Source organism: Molothrus aeneus, chromosome 32 (genome assembly GCF_037042795.1).
Source record: "Molothrus aeneus isolate 106 chromosome 32, BPBGC_Maene_1.0, whole genome shotgun sequence".
In the NCBI taxonomy this organism is placed as follows: domain Eukaryota; kingdom Metazoa; phylum Chordata; class Aves; order Passeriformes; family Icteridae; genus Molothrus; species Molothrus aeneus.
Window position 1 is genome coordinate 2,339,752 of NC_089677.1, and position 22,498 is coordinate 2,362,249.

The 22,498-nt window shown below is 39.8% G+C and overlaps 1 protein-coding gene across 3 annotated transcripts in view; it reads left to right on the top strand.

The window, feature by feature from the left end:
* Window positions 1–7,106: 7,106 nt before the first annotated feature.
* PACSIN2 (protein kinase C and casein kinase substrate in neurons 2) overlaps window positions 7,107–22,498 on the top strand; it is a 55,761-nt gene continuing 40,369 nt past the window's right edge. For 2 of the 3 annotated variants that reach the window (XM_066568366.1, XM_066568367.1), the window contains exon 1: window positions 7,108–7,219. The gene's annotated coding sequence lies outside the window, so the exon portion shown is untranslated. Of the gene's footprint in view, window positions 7,220–22,498 lie in introns of all 3 variants that reach the window. The other variant, XM_066568368.1, reaches the window with a different exon arrangement.

Consider the following 22,498-nt stretch of genomic DNA (forward strand, 5'->3'; position numbering starts at 1 on the left):
GGGAAAGCATATTTCAAACCCTTGAGGATAAAACATCTTTGTAAAATATCTAGTAAATTTTCAGTACTACCTCAAAATAAAAGCATTGAAATATTACTAACTAGGGGGGGGAAAGGAAAATAAAAACATGATAGGAATCTTTGACTATGTAGTAAATAATCTCAGAAGTAGAATTAAGATTTCAAATGTTGATACCACATTTTAGTTATATCTCCAACCCATGTCTTACTAGTAATTTATCTTGCTCACCCAAACATGAATTTAGTCATGCAATGTTCTCTTTAAAGAACAGGAATTCAAAGACACTGCAAATGCAGTGACCCTCTCTTCCTGATCTCATTCCATTTTTTTTTAAAAAACAATTGTCTAGTGATTATATACATCAGACTGCTTTCTCCTCATTTAATTTTCTTCACAGGCTTTTTGCAGAGGTTGAAGTTTGAAGCCTAATTATATTTTCACATCTAACATGAAAAGTGTGTGTATGTAAAAGGAGTTTTAAGGAACAAAACTGAAATAACATGGAATTCTAATATAGAAAGATTGATTTTCTGGTTATCAGTACTAAACTGTCCTGGTTTCAATTGGGATAGAGTTAATTTCTTCTCAGTACCTGTTGCAGTGCTATGTTTTGAGTTTGGAATAAGAATGGTGTTGATAAGTCACTGATGTTTTGGGTTTTTACTAAGTTGTGTTTATCCTAAGTCCAGGACTATTTTTCTGTCTTGTCTCATGCTCTGCTGGTGAGGAGGTGCACAAAAGGAAGAGAGAAGGAGCACAGCTGGGAGAGGTGTGAACTGGCCAGGATATTCCACACCATGGAATGTCATGGCCAGTCTCTGAACTGGGGGAGTTACTCAACAGGTCTGATTGGGGTTTGGGAAGAGGGGGTCTGCAGATGGTGAGCAGTTGTATTGTGCATCACTTGTGATTTTTTACTACTACTACTACTACTGCTAGCCAATATTACTTCATTTAATTTTACTTCCAATTATTAAACTGTTCTTATCTCAACATACAAGTTCTACTTCAATTCTCCTCCTCACTCCACCAGTGTGGGAAGGGGAAGAGAGGGAGCTAAGTGAGTGGCTGGGTGGTGTTTCATCTCCAGCTGGGCTTAAAACCACAACAGAAAGCCCAGGAAAAAAATCTGTAAGTGAGCAGCAATTCTTCCTTTTCTTTGCAGAACTTGAAGCCTCGTGTACGTCAGTGAAATGTTCTTGAGAAACTCAAAATTAGGAAGCTCTGTTGCTATGTAATGTCTGTTTTTAAGGCTCGTTGAGAAATTCTCTGAAGGAATTTGTGTAAGGAAAGAATCTGTGTTAACTGGAATGAGTGTGCATAAAGCAGCTTTTCTGCAGACTTGAAGGATGCCAAGGAAACAAAATCAGTCATAGCTAATAGTTTTGTGGGAGGAGGAAGAGGATGATATGCGGATATTATGCTGTGAGATGCTGGTTCATGCCTGGTCTTGAAAGGTAAAGGTGAAAATCGAGTTAGGAGGAAGAGAAACTGAAAGGGAAAACGTTAACTGCTTACTCAGAGATAGAATCTTCACCTTTTCACTTCTGCATCTTCAACTAAATCTCTTGCTGTAGTAGGACAGAACTAATGGTACCAAGTGGTGCCCACGCTGGTGGGAGCCTGGAGCAGGCTCTGCTAAGAGCTGGAACTGAGGTGATGAGGGAGATGTGTTCCCTGCTTGAGGCAGGTGTCTGCTGCAGGAATTCAGGGGAATTGACTACAGGAGTGATACTGACATGTAATAAAAGTTGACAAACCTCATGTGGATGCTCTCATTCAGAGGTAAGGTAGCTCTTTTTGCTGGACTCTGATTCTCCAAAAGGTTAAAGCCTGTTTCAGCTCTGACTGAGAGGACTTAAATCTGAGTGACTGTGAGCAGACAAGCTCTTAGTTCTGAGTAACTAACTGTGGCCTTGGGCCAGTCATCCTCCAAATGTATCTCACAGAGAAACTGTTTCGGCTTTCTGGGCAGCAAAATAAATCAGAAATAACAGTTCTCAAAAGTTCTGACTTTAGCTAGTATAATAACTTGCCAGGCAGAGCTGATAATAAATGTGTGTCTCAGTCCTAAAATACTGTTCTTCATATGCTCCAGTGCTCCCTGGCATAAGGACAGTATTGTATGAAGAATTAAATGGACAAGCTCTAAACAGCTACGGGAATTGTTATAATGGCATCAGTGTAGAAGGAGTTTATTGTTAGAGTTGAATAGTGGGGCTTGCTTCCTGGGCACTAACCTTTCTCCCTATTAATTCTTTGACATGGAAGGAATTAATAAGATTCCCAGAGAATAGCTTCTGTACATGGCTTGAGGAACTTAATATAAAAAACAGTATTATTCCTAAAGCTACTTCACTACTGTTGGCTTTACAATAGAACTTCTGCCTAAAATGCCCATGTCTCCTGATTCACTTCCTGCTATAAACTCAGCAAAACAATAGACAATTCACAGAAGATATATAACCCTGCATTTCATCAGCAGAACATGTCAAGCAGAGCTCGTTTATCTGTGGTAGAGGAAGGGCTTTACTGTGGCACTCTAAACTGGTGCTGTTGCTTAAGCAGTTGCTGTTCAGTTCACTTGGATGGAAATTATAGAAGGGAGCTGATATTCTGTGCCTGCTTTGAGACAGGAGTTCACTCCAGCCTTTGGGTCAGTGGGAAGGACTTTGTATCCTGTGGTGCAGAGGTATCCATTTATGCTGACCTGTGTGGCTTCTTAAAAAAAAAGCCAACGAAACAAACAGAAACTTTATTCCTGTCTTTTCTGCAGAAAACAAACGCGGATAGCTGGGAAAAGCTGACTTTAGCCACAATTTTGGTTAAAATTCCATTATTAAGAGGAAATAGGAGCATAAATGAATATCTTGGAAAAATTGGTTGTTTTATACTGAATTGTAGGAAGTTGTGTGGGCTAGACTCTTATGTTTCTCCAACTTTTTTAAGTTGCCTAGGCAAGCTCTCCATACTTGAACTTTCCCAGTAATGACAATCACATTGATACCTTTGCTATTGACAGAAAGTCCTGTATGCCTTAATTATTCTGCAATTTTGTTCCTATTAAAAGTAAATAATTCACATCTGAGGTAGTCACAGACAATTGCTGTAAAATAGAAAAGTTTGGACAGTATGAAACAGTAATTAAAACACTCATGAAAAGCAAGGAGACAATAAAAAGTACTTCAGATGAGAACATAGCTTTTATTTGAGAGGTTCTTTCACAGTGAAAGCTGGGGAGTGAAACAGTGAAATTCATTGTTTTGAGTGGAATTAAATTTAATAATCTGAAATTTATTGTCATTGGTTGGCATATATAGTCACTAATGGCATTACATTTGCAAGCAAAATATGGTTTTTGGTTTTTAAATATAGGATTTAAATTTACATTTGAAGTGTAAATAAAGGTTATAACCCATGGAGTTTCTTAGCAAGAGAGAAAGAGTTTGAAGAGAATTCTGAAATGTTATGGCAGCAGTCAAGCAACACAAAATTTGTTCTGAGTGAAGGCAAGAGACAGAATTTCTTTACAGGGAAAGTACTAGTGCCTAAAAGGACACATGGAATTTCTGAGGACAGCAGAAGAAACAAGAAGCATATTTAAAAATAGATTGTGTTAAAAGTAAAAATAACCGTGGGATACTTATCTAAAATGAGAGGATTTTTTTCCCCTACAAACTTCCTGTCCTGTTCTTAACAGCCTGAATCAAATGCTCACCAGTGGGGCTGGAGAGACTGTCAGCTGTTCTTCTAAGGAAAAAGATTAAGGTAATCTTTCACTGCATGTCACATTTTTATGATAACTGATAATGTACAGAGAACAACTGCTTTTTAATACTTAGGAAAAAAACATCAAAGTACCAAAATCAAAATTATTAATATGGTGGAGTGTGATTCTTTACATAAGTAAATTATTCATGCCATCATAATAGTGTCATCTTGCTGGGATCTTGCATCACTGATGATAGATATAATTAGGCCACTAATCTCTTTTAATTCACTGAGAAAAACTTAATCTTTGATTATACATAAAGCCAATTTACATTAGATAAATTGAAAGAAATTGCACTTTATTAACCTTTGAGGTGTATTTCCCCAAGCAGTTTTTCAAGTGCATATATGTATTTATTCAGTGCATGTAGCCTCAAGCCCTGTATATATTTATGAAGACATTAAACTGTATTACTATGAATAGTGCAGTGAAATTACTATACCTGCATGTGTATTAACCCCAGTGCAGACAAATTCTGCTTTCTTCACAGGAAGAGCAATAGTGTTGATTCCAAAAGTACATTAAGGTGACTCTAATAATGTTGCTTCCAAATTGTTTCAAATACTACACTTGGAATGGGGTAAAAACTTGGCAGTTAAAAATGTATTTTCAAAACTCTGGCAACATTATTGTCTTACTGCTTCCAAAGGTGTCTAGGCATTTTTCATTTAAGTGTCAAAAGGATAGAAAACATCTTGCAAGCAGAAAAGAATATTCAGCAGGCTCAAAAATACTATTCCCTAAAGTGGCGCCTTGAGAAACTTCCAAATAGTAAATTAAGATGTTCATAAAAAATTGCATTTTGGTAAGCTTTATTTTTTCCAGCTAATAGTCTTGATTTTTTTATCTCCAAAATTATTACTTAATAGCATTTATAAATATATTTCATAGCAGTTATAAAGATGCTAGTTGAATCATACAGATGTTTAAGTGAAACACTGAAAAACAAATCTGAGTCCAGTTGTTTGTACAAAAATGTTGTATAAATTCCTCATTTCTGATCAATCTCCATTCCCTTGGAAGCCAGAACCAATTGAAATTCCAAATGAAGGTGACTCCCAAATAACACACTGCCTTTCTACTATGACACAAGGGCTAAATTTATTGTACCTATATGTGTGTGTGTATATTCTATATATATTATCTATATAAAAAGTATAGTAAGTGTATATGGAAATACAGTAAAATATATGTAAATAGAGTAATACATTGTATACAATTTCCATGTACATATTACAATGTAATATATATAATTATATGTTATACATATATATATATAAGGTATAAGCAGTACATCAGCCTACCTAAGTCAATACATGGGAATAACTGATTTGAAGAATATTTTCTTCATTGTTAACAGACTGTCTGATAGTTTGTGTCACCAGACTCAGGACTTGAAGATACATTTCTTACTCCTTCTACAGTAATTGTGCCCAAACTGGCCCAAGATAAGAACATGGGCCCTGGTTTTCATAGTGAGTAGCATAGATGCAATCAGCACAGGGTTTGTGCACAGTGGAGTGGTTTTGGGGCACAAGGTGGTAGCACTCAATGAACTCTGTGTGGAATAGTTGGGGATTTTCTGTGCCAGTCCACCCCAGGCTGCAGGTTCTGTCCTCTGCCAAACTGGAATTCCCTTTCATCACAGTATGAGCTCTGTCCTATGATTTACGCTGAATTCCTGGTCTGTTTCTTCCATCTTTGAACAAGTTTGAGCATTATTCAAGCAAACAAAGAGATGAATGACTGTTTTGATGTTAGGTTGAAGAAAGTCTAAGTGTTCTGGCATGGAGAATTTCCAGTTTTGACAATGCTCTAGGCAAAACAGAACCTTAATTCCTTACAGAAAGAGCTGTATTTATGATTGTGTATGTCCCCTGTAGTGTGCTGTAAAGAAAGCTTGATCTCACATTAATGAGAGAGACTGTAGAAAACTAAAGTGCAGCTCTGGTCAGAAGTGTAAGAAACAATAAATTACAAGATTCCTCCTCTCAAATGTGAACTGTTAACTTTCAACACAGGAGAATGAGGAGAGGGAGACTAGGGAAGGGAGAAATCATGTTCAATCTTAGGAAGCTTACTAACCTGGCCAAATTTCACAGTAATGTTAACAGCAATTAATTCAAATCCATTTGTCAAGGACATTCAGAAGATAAAGTTTATCCCGGTGTTATGGTCTTACAATCCTACTCAACTAATCTAAGTGAACTAAAGTTAATGAGTCACAGACTGAGTGAAAGAGTACAGGAAGACTTGGCGTCGATCTGATTATATGCGGACTTGCATAAGAAACACGGCCAAGAGGAAAGTACTGTTTTGCAGCCCTACCCAGTGATCCAGAGCCCTCGCTGTCCTCGAACCAGGCTGTCCCCGGGGACAGCGCTGGAGGCACAGCAGTGATGAGAAGGGCAGATGGGAGGGAAATGCAGAAACTAGCGGCGAAGGCAAAGGCTGAAGGGACGAAGGAAGGTCACCGTGGTGGCTGCTGCCTGGAACTTGACATAGTTCTCAGTCTAAAACAAATAAATCCGAAAGATAGGCGAAGGCGTGAGTACCAGTTCTGATACTGGGCGAGAACCGCGTAGCTCCGCGGAGAGCGGTGTACCCAAACCAGCAGTGCCATGTCAGAGGTGGCCCCTGTCCTTGAGCCCGTGCCCGGGGCAGCTGCGAGCCCGGCCCGGCCCCGAGCGGGCGCTCCCGGTGCCGCAGTGCCGGCGGAGCGCACCGCGCTGTGCGGAGCCGAATCAGCGCCTGCAGCGCTGCCGGGCGCGGAAAAGTCCCGGACACTTCCCGTGATCTGTCAACTCTCTCCCATTTCGCTTCGGGAAACAACATCTGCTTATTCATGGTGCCCCGCAGTGGAAACGGGACACGGACGCAGTGTTATTCCCGCCGCGCCCTGCCACGTTCCGCAGTGCTCCTGTCACGGTTTCCTACACTCGGACACCTGGCTGACGCTGCGGCCGGGCGGGCCGGGCAGGCGCTGGCTGCTCCGGGGGTGAGCCCGGGCGGGGTCCGGGGCGGTTGGAGCCCCCCGGGGTGAGCCCGGGCCGGGGGCGGTCGGAGCCTCCCGGGGTGAGGGCTGGGGGGCGGGGCCGCGCGTGTGGCTCCGGTTGTCCCCGACAGCCACCGGGGAGCGCGCGCTGGCCGCGGGCGCGCGCACCGGCCCTCACCGCCCCCGACGGGGAAGCGGAGTTGATTGGCAGTCGCGAGGAGCCAATAGACGGCGGCGGAGCGGGAGTTTGCCCGCGCTCTCGGCCAATCGGAAGGCGGCTGGGCGGGCGCCAGGGGGCGGGCGCCAGGGGGCGGGCGGGGGTGGCGGCGCCGAGCGGAGCGCAGGGGTCGGGTCGGTTCCGCCGCGCTCTCGCCGTCTCGTCACCCCCACCCCCGCCGGGCACGGGCGACGGGCAGGTCCCGGCGCTGCAGGTGAGGGCCGCTCCGCGCCCCGGGGCCCCGCCTTCGGGAGAGACTCGAGCTGGCGGCCGGGTTGGGATCCCCGTCGGAGCCGTTGGGCAATGGCGGGCGGTGGGTCCGGGCGGGGGGAGTCGCCGGTGCCGCGGCCGCGCCGGCGGCGCTGCCCGTGCTGGGGTCGGGCCGAGCGGTCCGGGCCGGGGCACGACCCCCGGGGAGCCCGCTGGGTGCGGGTCGCCCACCCCACGGCGCTGCGGCGGGCGCGGGGAAGGTGAAGCTCTCCTTGCACGGCGCCAGGCGGGGAAGGGCAGGGCCGGGGCTTGCGAGGGATGACGACACCGGCTCGGTTCCTGTAGGAGGTGATAGCTCCCTGCTCGGGGAAGTTTAGTGACCCACTCGGTGGCGGCTTTGGTTTGGGGAGAAAAGAAAGGCGAGGATGGAGTCCTAAACTTGAGCAGCTGGGTTTTGACTCGAGGCTTTGAAATCCCGGCGCCCCGGATGGTGGCAGGTAACGATTCTGGTTTGGTGGGAGGAGATGTTTTACGGGGGAAAGTGAGCTTTTCGGCAGCTCAGTCCCTCCTGAGTACTGGTAATGACCCAGCTCAGTCAAGCTTCTTGGTCTTGCCGTTGCCGCCTTCTATCTTGACTTTGCCTTTTTTGGCTTATGGAAAGAATCTCCTCATGTCCCAGAGCGAAATGTGTGTGTGAGAGACAGACATCTCTTTATGTGCACTGAAGCTACCTGGTTAGGGAAGAACAGGATGGGTACAGTGTCTGCCTGGCTCGCTGTATCTGTCCTTCTCAGCTGTCTCTGCTGCGAGTGACTCAGAAGCTGATAGATTTAGTCATCCTTTTGCCTGAGCACTAAAGGAAGCCAGAAAGACGCAAGTGCCATACGCTGTCCTTTGTAAACTGAACATTTTTTAAACTAAACGCAGTCTTGCAGTTTTAAATGCTTGAACTACTTTATTAAAATCGTAGATTAGCTAGGATAATTTAAAGCTAGTTCACCATTCCTTACGTTTCCTGTACCTGTTTGTGTAAGTTTGATCATTTGAGGCACACTGGGGTAAAAAAAACAAGCCATGGATGTGCAAGGCACTTTTGTTTCTGTTGTGCTCCACAACCTCCTGCTGAAAAGGCTGTCACGAGACTGTTCTCTCTTGCTATGGGGGAATGGGTGAGGGATTCCCTTCTGCTAATTGGGATTTAATGCCAGCATCTGTTCAGCTCTTCTTTAAAGCTGAAAACCTTTCCCTTTTAAAAGTTAAAACGATAGTAGTGCATTATTATAAGAGCCAGTGTGAAGGCTGCATTATGTAAGCAACTGAGTTTTCATTCTGGTTTTAGTGCGATAAAAGGATCATTCTCAAACTAAGAGTTTGACAGCTGTGTTTCAGTTGGTCAAAACTTGTTAATTGCATTCTTTACTATTAAGGTTATTAACACTGAACGCTCATGTGCTCTCTGTTTTATACCTGTACCTGCCTGAAATTATATTTTGTCAAACTTGCAATTTGCCTTCAAAGATAGTAGTTATATTCTGCCAATTATGGCTGAATCAGCTTAAACAGGAGCACATATTAGCATAAGGAGCATGTCTGCTGAGCACAGTGCAGCATCATTTTAGAGATCCCTGATCTCTGTTCACCACAGCTTCAGTGTGGTGAGCAGAAGAGGTGTGCAGGTGCCACCTTGCTGTGACTGTTCTGTGCTGAAGTCCTCCAAACTCCCTTTGGGAAGTAGTTTACAAATCTGGATCAATTCTTTCCTTTTTTATGCCTTTGAAATACCATCATAATAAAATGGCTTTTTGATTGTGGTCTAGATCATCATGGTCTATGAATGTTTTTAAACAGTGCCTTCAGAAAATACCTGGATGATATATCTTTCTAGTGGGTAGATGTCTGCTTTCTTTTCTTGTGACAAGTCGCTTGAATGTTGGTCTGGAATCAGTGAACCTGTTATTTTTACCAGGTGACATGTTTGGATGATTTAGTGTCGGGAATGAGAAGTTTTGTTCTCGTGGTCTGTTTGTGGAGCATATGGACGCCTTTTCCTGCTCTAGAGCTGAGTGGGCTACGTGCTTAAAGATATCCACATGTCAATTCTGTGCTTCCCTGATGGTGGTTAAAATGAGCCTGGAGGTGACTGTGGGTTGAGTGGGTAGCCTATAAATGAAGGCTAAGAAAATTCTGTGTTCATTGCAGGAATTGGATGAAATGCTTAGCAGTGCTGCCAGTCAAAAATTGCCTGTGCTTGTACAAATCTGTGTTGTAATGAAAAGTAGCTAAAAGGTAGCTTTCTGTTTCAGGCTTGGTGTCTGGTTTTCTTACTGTAGCAGCTCCTGGAAAAACTGCATCTTCTCGTGCATTAAGCCAGAAGAGTAGATGCAGACCGAAGGTGGTTTTTGGTTTGGTTTGGTTTTTTTTAATATATGTTTTAAACATCCATATAAACTAATACACGAGTGCCTTTTTAGTTCTTAGAATCTCTGCTTTTAAAAAAAATACTATGATTTAATGACTTTCTTGTTGCCTGAGGCCTGGAATGAAATGTCTAATGCTTGAATTTAAGACTAGTCTGTGAGATTAACAACTTCTTTGTAACATGGGATTTAATTCAAACTCTGTCATAATCCCCAGAACTTCAGGAGGTGACACCGTTCTTTTCAGCTAAACCCAGTTATTGATTTTAATGTAACGATGAACTATTCCCAGGAGATGAAAAGGAAGAAGTAGGAACTACAAGAGTGATGTAACTGTGCTGAGGTAAACTGAGCTAAGTGTTCTGTGATTGAATAGAATGCTGTGTTTAATATGAATGTTATATGGCTCACTGGGGTTGAGAAGAATAACCTGGAGCTGCTGTACCCTGTGGTTGGTTCATAATCTCCATAGTCCAATATGTCACAAGACTTGAATGTTGTTCCTTTATGTGTTATCCTTTAAGGTGCCTTGCTTAGGGAAGGGGAATAATCCAAATTTCTCTAATGGTGTTGGTCTAGAATCTGTCTTGATGAGTGCTCCTTGGAGTGTGAGGGATTCTGCTTAAGGCACTGGTGCACTTGCTTAGAGTCCTGTGGATCTTGGTGGACAGGACGTGTCAATATTTGAGGAGGTTCCCAGCCCTAATTAGTAAATAAGGGTAGAACTAACATGGCTATTTTAACACTGCGCAGTAATGAGCTCCAAGGCAAAAAGAAAATGTCTCTCAGGCTTTAAGTAAGGTGGTTTGGCTCAAGTTTTTAGATTATGCAAATATTTTAACTGTTCTGGCTTACACAAGGTATTGTAAACATTTTGATAGTATTGGAAACCTGTATCTCAAACTGTTTGGCTTTGGGCCAGTGCTTATTGTTAATCTTTTCTGCTTGTGTAGGACTCTGCTTTAAAGAACTAATTCCAAGGCATCTAAAGACCAAAAATTTTAAACAACATTCTTTGCCTTTTATCACATACCCTAGAGCAGTGAATGATAGACTACAGTATGAACAGCAGAAATGGTGTGAATGAGAAATCTCTATGGTATTATTAAATATTTCTTTGACAGAGTTTTACTGAAACCAAAAAGGATGGATTTTATGTCATCTTTTGACATAAATGTAACCTAGTACATGCCCTGAAAATGGGCACCACTCAGACTTTAAGTGACACTGTGGATATGAAAGTATGTTCTAAGTATCTTATGCCTGTTGTGTTTAATGCATCATGGAATCCTGCTGTACTTGCAAGCTCTTAGCTTTTGATATAAAGTAATAAGTCATTTGCTACTAATAAAACTGGCTGCCCTTGGTGTTACTGTACTGTTCATCCTGAAGTCCTTGTTGCAGAAGTGTGATATTCTTTCTGTCTTATTTTACTGTGTCTTTGTGCATGAGTAGCACAAACAAGGCTCATAAGTCTGACTTTCATGTATGATTGTACATTAATCTCTCCCACATACCAGGTAGATCTATTGCCACCTGGTGATTGTACCAACAAAATATGAATGTTGACTGGGCTCCAGAAGGCCTAGCAGAGTTTTTGTGCCTGGCATCTCACAGCCAGGGTTTTGGGTTACAAAACAAGCTTGCACAGAACTTCTTACCTGGCATAGCAGTAGCAGGTGAATATCAAAATAAGAGGTTTTTTTAAAATATTTTTTTTATTCTTGATAGCAGAAGAGCAGCCATACTTGATTAACTTTAAAGTAATATGACAAAGAATATAATGAGCTGGGGTTTTTTTCTAATTTCTAACTTAATAGGTTAAATAAAAGGTGCAGGGTGAATATGCTTAATATGCCCTTTTTAAAAGGGATAATGTGAAGTACAGATTTCAATAAATAATCTGCAGTGAGTCAAAGGACAAATGGGACGTGGTTTTGGTTTGACTTAAACCTCTCATCCTTTCCCTTAATTAAGGCTTTCTTGGCAATTTTACAGATACCTCCCTCCCTGCTGAGTGGAACAATGCTGCTTTCTTTTTGGGAGAAATGATAAATGGATAGTAAACAGGTGAAGATCTGTTAAATGAACTCTGTATTTAATGGAACCACATGTATGCAACATCAACTTGTAGGCATGCTTACTTCCACAGTTCTTGAATAATATTCTCAAAAACATTTTTTCCAAAGTGTTCAGGTTCTCTTCATCCCTTAATAGCTAGAGATAAAAGCTTCAAAACTCATTTTTCAATTACCTGAAATAATCTAAGTACTCAAAGTAATCTGACATCTGGTCAACATATAATTGTGCTTAATTTCTAGGTGCTGCTGAACAGCTTGCTTTAAGGTCCAGAGGGAATTCATTTGAAGGAAATTACTCCTAAGTTCTTGATGTGTTGAGTGAGGTTACGGTTCCATTCCAAAATGTGAACACTGTTCATGCTGTTTTGTGTAGGAGAAACTGGGTCACCATTTCCTTTACACAACTTTTCATTAGTTTTTGTGTGTTTGAGAGCTTCATATAAAGAATGCTGTCAGTCTAGTGTCATTCAGATACAGATAGAAATAAATTGAGTGGTTAGCTTTCCCTCTTTTGTGCAATTAAATTCTTAGAAACTGTTACACTCACACCTGGGAGTATTGCCTTCTCACTGATTATTATGTTAGTGCTCTGAGTTGAGTTTTTTGTTGTTTTCAAAAGCTGGTGCAACTGAAAGTAGTAACAACCAGCACATACGGATAAAGAATGATCAACCAAATAACTTTTGATTTGTAGTGCCACTTCCCAAAGCACACTTCCATGCTGTCTTAAGCAAACAGAGTTCTGAAGGGGAAGTTAAGTGAAAAAAAGTTTTATTCTGTTCTCGTGCCATTGATGGCCTATGGTGAGATGACCACAGCTGGATGCCAGCTGCCCACCAAACAACTCTGTCACTCTCTTTAACTGGATAGGGCAGAGAAACTATAACAAAAGGCTCACAAGTTGAGATAAGGACAGAGAGAGATCATGTTCCAGTTACAATAATGGGCAAAACATACTTGATTCAGGGAAAAAAACTCATTTTATATCAAATCAGAGTAGGGTAGTGAGGAATAAACCCAAATCTTAAAACACCTTCAACCAACCCTCCCCTTTTTCACAGGCTCAGCTTCACTCCTGATTTTTCTGCCTGATTGGCACAGGGTGATAAGGAATGGGGGTTGCAGTCAGTTCTTCACACGTTTATCTCAGCTACTCTTTGCTCCTCACACTCTTTCTCTCCTCCCACAGGAGACAGCTCTCCACAAACTTCTCCAACATGAGTTCTGTCAAGCTGCAGTTCTTCACAAACTGCTCTGGTGTAGGTCCTTTCCAGGGAGTCAGTCCTTCAGGAACAGCCTACTCCAGTGTGGGTCCCCCACAGGGTCACAAGTCCTGCCAGGAGCCTATTCCAGCCTGGGCTACCCATGGGGGGTCACAGTCCCCCTTGGGTTTTCATGGCTCCACTGTGGGGTCCTCCATGGGCTGCAAATTTGGCTGTATCCTCAGGAGCATGTTTTGGAGATGGCTTTAATGAATAGGCCGTTTTGGTATGTGGATCGTGCATTAGCATTCTATAGACATTTTAAGATATTATTATTTGATTAAACAGATTTTAATTGCTGCTTCTCTTAAAAGATGTAATTAGGTTGATTATCCAGTTGCTAATAGTATGCAGAAGAAATGCAAAGGAATGATTAATAAACTTAATCCAGGAAAGAACCATTTGTAATCATCTGATCTTTTCTAAAAAACACCATCCCTAGGACTTGTGTGAATGGATCCCTGTTGGAATTTGATACATCCACAGAGAAAATTTCCCCTTTAGGTAAAATGGGTGTAGAGTCTACCACAACCCTGTTAGGTGCCCAGTTAGCTAATTAGTCCTGCTGCCCCTAAAAGGGTAATCTCTCTGATGTATAGTCAGATAATATATACTTCTAGCTGCCTACCTAACAGCAGTTTATATCCTAAAATTCATTGAGCACATTCAGCTGAGTGTTCTGCTCCATTTCAGAATTCCTCAAACTTGATGCTTAAAATATTAGTTCATATTTATTAGATGATAGGGAAATTAAATTTTGTCTTGGTACAGCCCAATGTGAATTGCAAATTAGGATCTTTAGGTTGTGCTCATTTCAGCAAACAATCTAGAAAGGTTTATCAGCACTGATTTTGTTCTTATTTTATATTTCCTCAGGCTTTTTTTAAATCTGTCTGGGCAGTAGATCAGTCACGATTCCTGATCTGTTCACAGGTCATCAGTAATAATGGTAAATAGCTTAGCAGTAGCTTGATTACCACATCCAGCTTTGTAATATTTCTTGACTCTGTCTTTGCAGGGCTTAAAACAAATGTAACATCAGACTGAGCTTGTATTATTCTGTGTCTTGATCAGAATAACTAAACCATCACTCAGGATGGTGTCCTCATAAAAAAGAAAGTGATGCTAAGGGTTTGGTCGTATAGTATCTTTCTTTTTACTATGCAATAATAATTATCAACTTGGTATGCTCAGATGGAATCTCACTTGCTCTGTTTTAATTGATTTATCCTGGTTCTGGCCAGGACAGGTTAATTTATGCAGTAGGCAGAAGGGGCATGGCCAGGACCTGGAGGTTATTCTGTACCACATCAGGTAATTTTCCAGGGATGGGGGTGAAGGCTCCCTTTAGGAGCATGAAGGAGGGAGTGTCCGGTCATTGCTGGGGTGTTTCTTTGTTCTGAGCCTGCTAGAGCATCCCAAATTGTATTTTAAAATTCTTGAACAAAACCTGGTTTGGGCTCCTAAGTCCTTTTAATTTCTAATTTGAAGGCTGAAATCATACCACTCAGAGAAGATTATTTGTCAGCATTCATCTTCTGCCTTGTTACTACATTAAAGTGAGTGATAGCATTGTTGTGAAGGTTGTTCCAGTAAGGATAATAAAGAAGCTTTAAATATGTTTGCAGTCTACCAATACAACTATATATGTGTTCATTCTGCTATCTTCTGTCATTTCAAGCTTTTTTTATATTTGTTACTGTGAACTTCCCCTCTTTTCCACTTCACATAGAGGTGTTTCTGCCAGTAATGTGGTTTTCTTCTTCTAATGTGGCTTTGGGGACAGCTATTAAAAAAAGTTTTGTGTAATTATCTGTTATTCTCATATAGTAATATTAAAACAATGCTAAAGTAATATTGTTTTATCAGGTTGCCGAAGCTGAGCTTCTCAGGACAGGATGACTTCTAGTTCTGTCATCCATTCTCTTTTGGGGGTATGGATGCATGGAGTTCCTTCATGGGGAATGCAATGTGCTGTTGGAGTAAGGACACTGTCGCCTATCAAATCCCATACAAATTTAGCAGTTGGGAAGGTGAAACATGCAACATACGTGGGTGGGACCAGGGGGCCCCACAAGCACGTGCCATTCTCCTTCCCACAGCAGCTCATTGCAGAAGGAGCTGTGTGTATGTTGTGTTGTGTAGTGTGCATTAGTGGCCTCTGGTGGATACCACTTAGTGCTGGTGTGGTGCAGAGACTCTGTGGAGTGTTAAGTGTTCTTTAAAGTTGCTAATATTTAAAATGAATAATGAATATTATTGCAGAAGTGTCACCACTCCTTTCTTGACCAGTCCTCTCTTCCTACATAACCACATACAAGCTCTTCAGCTGTGTGATATGTACAGTGAAGTTTCAGTGTTTTTAAATGGGCTTGATTTATGTTCCCAAAGGCAATAATCTCTTGTATGCCTGCTGCTTACACATAAACAATGAAAAAATCTTTTTGCCTTTCTTTCAGGGTGCCAGCCTTTTCTGAAGGGTATCTTGTGTGTGGTCTGTGTACTTACCTATTCTTTGTGTTAGCATAAAGTCTTGTGGCTTGTTAGACTGGCTCCAAAGTTTGTTGCTGCTTCTACTCGCAGTGATAAGTTACTTCAAAACCAGTGATAGTCTGTGTTGTGACTAAAACAGGAAATCAGTTTTTCACTGTTATTTAGCTGTTTGTTCTTGCTATGTGCCCCGTGGTGGTGGTGTTGATCTGGCTGTGCTGTGTTTGGGGTCAATTCTTTGGTCCAGCAAGAAACTTTTTATTTTTGCAGAATCATTTTCAGCTGGATAAAGCTTAGCACCTGACTTCCCAAACAGAATCGATGGCATAGGGATAGGTCAGGAGGGATGACTGGGGATGTGGCACAAACAATATCAGTCACTGTCAGTGGAATGAATTTGTGCCAGAACAAAGTGAATAGCTACGTATTGAGCTATGGAGTTCAGTGAAGGATTTCTGTAAAGTTGACCTGTAAAGTGAATGTTGAATGTAAACAGATGCTTTTATAATCAGATGCATGCCAAAGGTGGTCAGGTGTAATGAAGGAAGGGAATGGAATGGATATAAATGCAATATTGCTGTTTGCCCTGGCAGCTGACGCTGTGCTACCTGAACTGCTGAAATACAACCCACAAAGATGTGACTCTTCTTCACTCACACTCTACCCTTACACTGTCTACAGTTAAGAGAATTGCAGATATGCTTCACCTTGTTTCTTGAATTTTACCAATTTTAAATGCATGAGTGAATAGAAAATAAGTATAAAATTATATTAAATTAATCAATTTAAAGGTAAACTTGTGGGTGTTTTCTGGATTTTTTTGCTTAAAATATTTTGGAGTGGAAGAAGACAATTGAAATACTTCTTAAACTTAAACAAGTTCCAAGTGGAAAGGAGCCAAAAGTCCTTGCCTTTTTACCTTTAGAATATTCATTTGTAAATAATGTAGATGTTTCTAAAGTTTAATGCTGATATTTTATTCTTACGTAATGAAATACAGTATTTACAGAAAAAAAAGGTGAATGCTTAATAATTGTTTTGAAACTCCTAGGAGATGATTTAGATTAATCTGTTGCCACATTATTGTTAAACCAAGTGTTGAAGAAATAGCTTTGAATTTCATTTCAATATTTAATTTCCAAAATTGATGTAATTTTGTGGAAAGAATCAAGTGTGTTTTTATAATGTTAATATCTTCTTTCCTTTTTTTTTTTTTTTTCATTCTCCTAGGGTAAAATCTGGGTGTAAAAAAACCCCGTGCCATTGCTATAATTTCCTGGACTGAAAAGCTGCTGCTTCTATACCCTATTAAAACCTCTTTGGGTTTGTGTTTTTGGGTGTTTGTTTTTTGTGCTTTTTGGTTTTGTGAGGAGTTTTTGTTAATTTGGTGGATTTTGTTTAGGTCTTGTTGGTTTGGAGGTCTTTTTTGGGTTGATTGATTGGTTGGGTTTGGTTTTGGTTTTTTTTAGAATTATTGGAATTTGAGAAGTAGATTTAGTTAGGTTACTTTTGTTCTGTGATACTAACTACTTTTGTTCTGTGATACTAACTGTCCAATCTACTTTCTTGGCTATTCTGAGTGCACTACTACACCACCAGATTTATTTTTCTTTCAGCAGGTGCTTAGATTGGCCAGCAGAGAACATCTTAGAACAGTATTGCAGAACATTTTGTGGTTTTCTTTGTTTAATTGTTGTCTGCACTGGTAAAGGTGCCTGGGATATCCATGAATGTCTTGTCTCTTCATTGAGCTAGGACCAAATTTATTAGTTATGTTCGTACACAAAAATTTGAAGAAATTAAAGGACAGTCCATATAGTTTTAGGTGCTCTGTATGTGAACCTTAAAATTTATTTGAAATGAGATTTGTTCATAAAATTGGTTTGAATTTGGCTAAGAAATTCTTTGTCCAAAGTAGTATATGTGCAGCTGCTTCTGCTTTGGCTTGTTGCATCCCTAGATCAGAGAGCAACATGTGATTTAGTCTGTATCAATTGGCTCCATTTTTAGCTCTTGGTTTAGAATAGGCTATTCCATAGTTTTTGGTAGAATGTAAATCCCATGGTGTGTGGTGCCATGAGTAAAATCTGTGCTGTGCAATGTTAATCCTTGTCAGGTCAGTCCCAAACAGATCCATAACTGATAAACACAAATAGATGAAACAAGTATCATACAGTAATTCTGAATTTATTTTGGGCTGTGCAAGATAACCTGTAGTTTCTGTGCTTTATACTTTGATTAGTCTGATAAAATATGATGTGGTTTCTGTTTCTAGAGAGATACACTTTGCTGGGATTTTTTTACTAGCCCTGTACCGAAACTAAAACTCTGATTGGAGATCTCCCCTTTATCCCTCCTCCCCTTTCTTGCAAAAGAGGCTGGATAGGAAGCACCTTTGTTTCTACTTGTTGTTAGGCATTGCAGAAACACTTTTGTAATTAAGGAAAAGTAGTACTAAATTTAGCATGTAATTAAAGTGTTGCTGAACAAAATTACTAGTTTTACAGTAATAATTTTAGAAGCTTTTATGTCACTGCAAAGGTGTCTTATTGCACATCAAGAAAGAAATGAACAGGTTTGGAAGTTTTAAAGTACATCTAAAGGTATTTTATTTGGTTTGTGGGGTTTTTTTGCATTTGCAGTATTTATTTCACATATGGATTATTTCATACATACAGATAAAATACTATGTTTTCTGAGTGATTATTGCTATCCCAGTAAAATATCTTTTGATGTTATTTGATATGAGTTGTGAATCATGTTAGTATTTCAGTTTTGAAGTTCATAGTGTGCTTGGGTTTTTTTTAATTTTCAGGGTTGTGTAAAGCATCTAATTTATCTATACTCACTGGGATGCAATTTATTAGGTAGGAAAAATACCATCAAAATCTGTTGTACAAATTGGCTCTTTAAAGCTGAAGATTTTATAAACACACTTCTCAAAATATGTTTTGAATTTGCCAAGGAAAAATGTATCACATTAATCCTTCAATTTTTTTTATTGCAGTGAATAGTTAGAGAACAAAGTTATGTAATCTCATTTCAGGGAAAAAAAAGCTTTTATGAAAATCTTATGAAACACTCTTTGTAATGCAATACCAATTAACTTGTGCAGTGTTTAACTCTGCAAATGGGGAGAAATAAGCAATGTAGAACTTAGAGCTCTTGTTAAATTGCTTTGTCAACTGTTGTTGCAATCCTCCAGGAATCTCCACATTGCTTCCCAGAATGAATTAAATTTGAGCTACTTTTTCTAGTTATGCAGCTGAAGCGGCTCAAGAGAATTATTGGAATATGCAAAGAATAGCATATTCCACCTAGGCTTTGACAATAGAATTTATGTTGCTGTGAATACTGAAAGAGCTCCTGGAAGTCCAACCACATAAGCTTGAAAAGACATTTATAGCTTGTTTCCCAGTTGGTTTTCTGTCCTAAGGGGGGGGTGGGAAAAATCATCTCAGGTGAAAGACAAGTACAAGTAGGGATTTGGCATATATATGTCAAATATATAAAATGAAAATGCAATGGAGTTTTGTCTAAAGCTAGGCTGCTGAAACTTAAATATTCAAGCAAGAACTTAGGTATTTGAAAATTCGTTTAAGAATTTGTTATTTGATTCCTTCTGGTTTTGTCTGGAATTCAGAATGTGATACAGAATTACTTGTTATCTGTGTTAGGCTGAGTAAGCCTTATGGAAGTAACTTGCCTCCAAATCCTGAAATCATTGAATATATTCTGGAATATTACTGCTGAAATGCCTTAACTAGAGGAATGTAAAATATGAATTTCGAGGTTTCCAAAATTTGGATAAGCTTTCAGTGCCTTTATCTTATAGGCAAAAGTGCTGGCTTTGTACTTGGATATATTGGATCCCTTGAGCCTGAAGTTTTTCTCATAGCTAAAAGGACCCTTCCTGTGTAATTGTGTCATGATTACTTTGTATCAGTGACATTAGGAGGAACTTTCTTCAACCTGTCTGTGCTGGTGCTGTCTTCCTTTGACTTTCACCTTTCCAGACACCAGAAAATGGGCAGTGGTGATGCATTTTGATTGTTAGTTGGAACCATGGGGGAGTTAGTAAAAGTAATTTTAAAGCTAATTTTGCTAGGACTTAGTCACAGCTGTGAGCCAGCACTAAACCTGTTCAAATGGCCTTCTTTATTGCTGCACTATTTTTAGGTTGAAAAGGCTATCTTTAGAAACGTCTTTATTTGGTGAATGTTGTAGGGATATAGTTCACATACTCTCCCACAAGCATCCAGGGAGAACTTTGAAAAAACTGTAGGACTCTTCTGATATTGCATAACAGTCATGCTGCAGTTCTAAATTGTTCCAGTTGGTACCAGGCATCATTACTGAGAGCCTCAGAGTGAAGGCCAACAGAAGATTTGTGTGGCAACTACTGTTTCTTCTTTTAGAAAAAGTTCTTACAGCTGAACTGCAGGTGGATGTTAGTTCTAACAAAATGTTGGCTAGACTGGTTTGGTGTTGTTAAAATTCTTCAATTTGTGTATCAATAAGAATAGGCACACAAGTATTTCTGAAAGAACAGCTGCCTTCTTTTGAAAGGAGTTTTAGGTGTCAGTGGTAGAAATGCAAGTCTGAAATAGTTTGGATTTAGAGCTTTATCTCATGCCAGTGGATGTTACAATAAAAATATGTTCATGTGATAAGGAGCAGATAGTTATACCAGGATGTACGATGGCCAGGACAAAGACTAATTGTTGAGTATGTGTGTACCAAATGAGTGTTTTTTCTAGCCTAATTACCTGAGTATCTGCAGTTTATGTCATGCAAAATGGACCACAGTGAAAGACCTATGTCATTACATGAATTAAGTATAGTGTGAACTTTTTGTGTTGTACCAGTACCATAAAATTTTTCTTCACATATTAGAATTCATAGTTAAAGGATTAGTGAATGGCTTTGGCTGCAGCATTCATCTGTGTAGCCTTGTACTTCAGTATAAGAAAAAAGAAAAATGGACTACAGTTGTGTGTGTGCAGAAGGTAAAAAAGCAAATGAAATGTTACTGGCCATGAGAATGACCCTCTAGGTTTTGTCTTTCAGGAGTAATGTCTTGTGAATTGGTAGATAATTGATTGTAGAGTCCTCACCACGGAACACTTTGAAGCTGTGACTGGACAGGGTGCTGGGTGATCTCAGCAAGGCTCCCTTCCCCATGAAAGACTGGACTAGACAGGTCAGGCTGCTGCACAGTTCTGTGATCATTATAACTGGACAAATACTCTGCTGAAATATTTCTTGTGAGATCTGATTACTGTAGAGAAGTGTGGCTTTTGAACACTCTTTGAAGAGATATTGAGTAATCCAGCCTCATCTGCTCCCAGGACTAGTTTTCAGGATCCTGTGACCCTCACCATAATCCTCATCTTTTCCCACTTTCATCAGTTATTGTGTCGAACTCCCAATTAAAATCTGGCATTAAAAATGCAAACAGATCTAATGTTTATCTTCTGTGGGCCTGAAAAGTAATGGATTTTTTCCTGATGAAAACAAAGTCTGCTAGACTGTCCTCTGTCACAGTTAACTAGATCATCAATTATCAGACTCAAATGAGCAGAATTTCCAATGCTAAAGTGTCACTGGTCCATGACAGGATCAATAAACTTTAGCCTTCCTTGGTCTGAAATTGGCATTTTCAGCTGGAATTATGGCTACAGGCTTTTTAAGGTAGTGTGATAAATACAAAGTAGAAATGAAGGGGTTTTCCCATGAAATATACTGAATATTCAAATTCTTCGTAGCTCTTACAAGGGGAAAAGGTAGGCAATTTATTGGAAGGTGCCAAGAGTTGGACATTTCATTTTCAGTTTCATAAATCACAGGATAGAGAATAAATGCATGTTGTCTAATGAATCAATGTTATTAAGCTCTTGAATACTCTACATAGCACATTCTTTACCAATGCTATTTTTTAGAAGTAAAATATAACTGGTTTTAAAGTGTATTATCTATTTTTATAATTTTGGGTGACTGATGCATCAACTAGATATTTTGCCTTGGTGAAGCAGCTCTTTTATCCTTCAGATATGGACAGTTGCACAGATTTTTTTCAGTATAAAATGGATTTCAAGTTAAACACAAAAGGAAAAAAAGAAACCTCTATAGGAGTATTTGTCTGTTTATCCTTCAGATATTGTACCACAGGTTAATAATATTTAATGACAAGAAAACCCTTACAGCTATACTCACCATCTCTCTTTTGTGCCTTTAGTCTTCTCTTTTTAAATTACACAACTATCTTAAACGTGACTTTGCCTGTTCTGAGATGACCATAGTAGATACTCCAAAGTATATTTTAAAAATATTTTTTACAATTGTTCTTTCATGTGCTCTCTACCCTCAAGCTTTAGGAGTAAGGACAAAACAACTTTGAAACAGCTGTGGTCTGAGCCATGATTGTGTGAAGGTTCTTTGTGACCCTGACTCTTGAGCTGTTGTGCTGCCTTTATTAGGAACGAGTGTTAATGAGCTCATGGCTGGAGTTACTGGAGGGAGTCTCTGTGGGTTTGAGAAACTTCTCACCTTCTCCAGAAAGCTTGAAGTGACCAAGGAGTTACCATGGGTACTGTTTATTACTAGAGGGGGCATTAGCTTTGTGGGTTTAGGAGATTTCCTGGAGGTGGGCCTACTTTTTCTCACAATGTTTATATATAGAGGCTTTAAGCCTTCAGAGCCAGAAGTGAGAAGTGTCTGTACTTGAGTTTCACAGGTGTTCTCAGCTGAAATGCTCTTGACTTGAATTTTAACGCTAAAGAGTGTGATTATGAAAAGCATCGTATGTGTTGCTTGTAAAATATTATCAATAATATCTTTCTATATGCAATTTCAGTCATGTTCTCTTAATTGTCTAATGTTTTTCCCTGCAGTATTTCCAAGTCTTATATATCTATTTTATTCTACCATAAGATAAAGATAGTTCAATGTGGAATTTATTATTAATTGAATAAGCACATCACTTGGTTTTCTTATTCTTGGGGAAATAGAAATCTTATTTTCAGTTAAACTT